The 3,036-nt window shown below is 47.2% G+C and overlaps 1 long non-coding RNA gene across 1 annotated transcript in view; it reads left to right on the forward strand.

The window, feature by feature from the left end:
* LOC102378902 overlaps positions 1-2,638 on the forward strand; it is an 11,173-nt gene extending 8,535 nt beyond the window's left edge. Inside the window, exon 3 of the long non-coding RNA XR_322809.1 lies at positions 2,158-2,638. This is a non-coding gene — a long non-coding RNA (uncharacterized LOC102378902). The remainder of the gene's footprint in view (positions 1-2,157) is intronic.
* The last annotated feature ends 398 nt before the right edge of the window (positions 2,639-3,036 follow it).

Below are 3,036 nucleotides of genomic sequence, written 5' to 3' on the forward strand. Positions count from 1 at the left end.
TGAACTGTGGTTTGGGTGTTGGAGACACTGGATCATATGGTGGCATTGTTCTGAATTGCATCAACTCAGAGGCAAATCTTAAATAAAATTAAAAAACAAAACAAAAATAACCCCCAAACCAGCATGGATATCAGAGATGATAGAGTTCTGCGAAATAACGTTACAGTGCCTCAAGGAAGTACTGCTCTTTGACATACCACAGTGCAGTTTAATCTAGAAAATGCCTGCTAATGGAATTTGTTGGTGTGCTTGCGTCTAATTTCAGGCTAGGAGCGCTATGTGGGAGAAAAGAAAAGCAATGAGATGTCTTCCTGCATTGTAAGGTATAAGGAAGTGATCATGGGTCCCTGTCGCAGCAGGGATGTTTAGTAAAATCAGTCAAAAGGGGAGGACACACAAAATGGTTACACTGATATACTTTGCCTTTATATCAGATATGTGATGTACAACTCTACATCTAAGTCATTCCATTCTGAGGTGAAGTTTCCCCTCAGGAAGTCGGAAGAAATCATGCAATGGTGTAAATCAGGGGTGACCAACCCATAGCACACATGCAACAAGTGGCAAGGGCAGCCACTCTCTGTGGCACACATTAGGTCAGTGAGGGAGCAAGGAACAAAGTGGCAGGTAGGAAAGGGAGCAGAAAGCAAAGCAGAAGATCTGGCAAGGGAAGGGAATCTGAATGGCACTAGGAGGGGTGTGGGGCTTACTTTGTGGGACGCCTCCCAAAAAGCTTGTCCCCCACTGGTGTAAATTATACCAATGTACAGATTGTGTGCAAAACTCTAATTAATTCCAATACCGGAACAGCATATGAACTCCTTGGAACGAGCCTATGGCTGGCTTTTCTGGCACCTAGTGGTAAGAGTCTACCTCCAAAGAGCTGGTCATCTGACCAATGTAAATACCATAAGTGTACCCACTGATGCCAATTATATCAGTCACACCAGTGGTTTTCAATCTTTTTGGACTTGAGTCCCCCCTCACTCCCAACCTGCAGTCCCCTGACCCTACTGGTACCCCTCACTCCCAACCCACAGCTCCCTGGTCTGCTGGTACCCCTCACTCCCAACTTGAAGTGCTCTGGCCCTGCCAGTGCCCTTCACTCCTGATCCACAGCAGAAGGAGGGCAGCACCCCCAACCTAATCTGTTACTCCTCCCACTGCTGGCAGTGTGGCTGGCACAGGAGTCCTGGCAGTGGCAGCGGCAAGAGTTTTGCCATCCCACTCCACCCTCCCACACCAGGGCAATCCAGCCAGGCTACAGCCTCATGCTCACTGTGCATGCTGATTCTGTGGGGTGAAAGGGGCACGTGACCTTCCCCACCCCCCCACAACTTGTCACCTATGCCTCCTCCCCCCCTAGTATCTTACTTGCAGGGAGCTGTGGAAGCTGTTCTCTAGCACTGCCTGGCTGCCATGTGCATGTGTGCACACACACGTGCACCTGGTGCCCCCTGCCGCATAAGCCTCCTCCCGCTCCCTCTGACCCCAAGCAGCCCCTTGCAAACTGGAACACCATTTCCCACGTTTTTCTCCTTTAAAGGAGAAAATCCACATTTTTGCATGAACCTGGTGGCAGCAGCAGCAGTGGGCTCAGCCCAAGCGTGTGCTGTCTCAGCTGACCTTGGAAATTATGACTGTGCCATATCCACAGCCCCGTGGACGCCCTGAAATCTGCTTGCAGCCTTCCAAGGGGCCACAGTCCCCTACCCAGTTGAGAACTGCTGAGTTATACCACTGTATGCATGCTGCGTGCCTGCATCCTAAGCATTACAAATAGAAACTACACATACTTAAACTTGCTACTACCACATAAACAGAGACCCAGGCACAGACGCGCACAATCTGTTCTTGCAGCAAGACCATATATGCAGGGGACCTGGTTTCTGAAATGGGATACAAACCTCAGTTTCTTGATAAGAATGTTTGTGGCCTAAAAGTGCTATGTACTATCAGACTGTTGCACTACCTGGACTTTAAGCCTCTTGGTTCTCTATAAAATTTCAAGAGCCATTTAGCAAAATCATTCATAATCTGATATAAAAACAGCTCTTCTGAATATAATTAGTCCCTCTTTGGAGTAATCCACACCCAAATTTATTTCATTTCTCTCATCAGCTCGTCTTTTTTAATGACACCTTCCTTCTTCCACAGCATCTTGCATCTCTTTTCAAGCCAGCGCAGGGCACGACCAAGAGGTAATGCACTTCAATTGCAAAGAGCACTTTCGAAAACTCTCCAGACCTGGACACTCCCTCAGCTAAGAAGCCAGGCTACTTAGTTACACCACTTTGGACAGATAAATTAAAGTGAAAACATCCTTCCAAGTACTAAGAGAGACCTTAATAGCAGGATCTGCTCCATATTTTGTGGAGGATATATGAGAGCAGTGTGACTACCCGAATGGAGTGACTCTCTCTTCTAGAGAAACAAAAAAGGAACAAGAAAAGCCTCTCAGTTTTATAGCCAGTGCTGTCCAGCAGTCTAGTCCCTAAAGAATGATGTTAGTGGCTATGTAGCAATATATGGTCTGACATTACTCACCTGGCAGAGCAGACATGCTGAACTGATCTTATTTCTTCTGAGCATTTGGATCGTACAAGTCGCACACAAACAGGAGCTAATAAATAAGCTGCAACAAAGCAAGTGACTCCAGCTCCTCACGGAGTACTGACTCCAGCCAAATCCATTTGGCAACCTCTGTACTGAACGAATATTTGGATGAAGAGAGAGCAAAGGGCTTATGGTGCTGCTTGCCAGATACTGTGTATCTAGAGAGACAGGAGAAACTTGACTAATACCATCATGTGTCCCCAGCTGCTATGCATCCACCCTCCTTCCAACCTTGGATTGAGTCATCAAATATTTTAACCTGACAAAAGGAAGTCAGCAGAGGACAGCAAGGGCATGTGGCAGCTGTCATGACCCTGGGCTAGGACATTCACAGCTTCCTCCCTCCTGCTCTGGCTATGACCTGTATTCAAAACCCATAGGCAAAGGACACAGCCAAAGCAACCCTATAACTGCTACTCA

This window comes from Alligator sinensis, unplaced genomic scaffold (genome assembly GCF_000455745.1).
Source record: "Alligator sinensis unplaced genomic scaffold, ASM45574v1 scaffold647_2, whole genome shotgun sequence".
Classification (NCBI taxonomy): domain Eukaryota; kingdom Metazoa; phylum Chordata; order Crocodylia; family Alligatoridae; genus Alligator; species Alligator sinensis.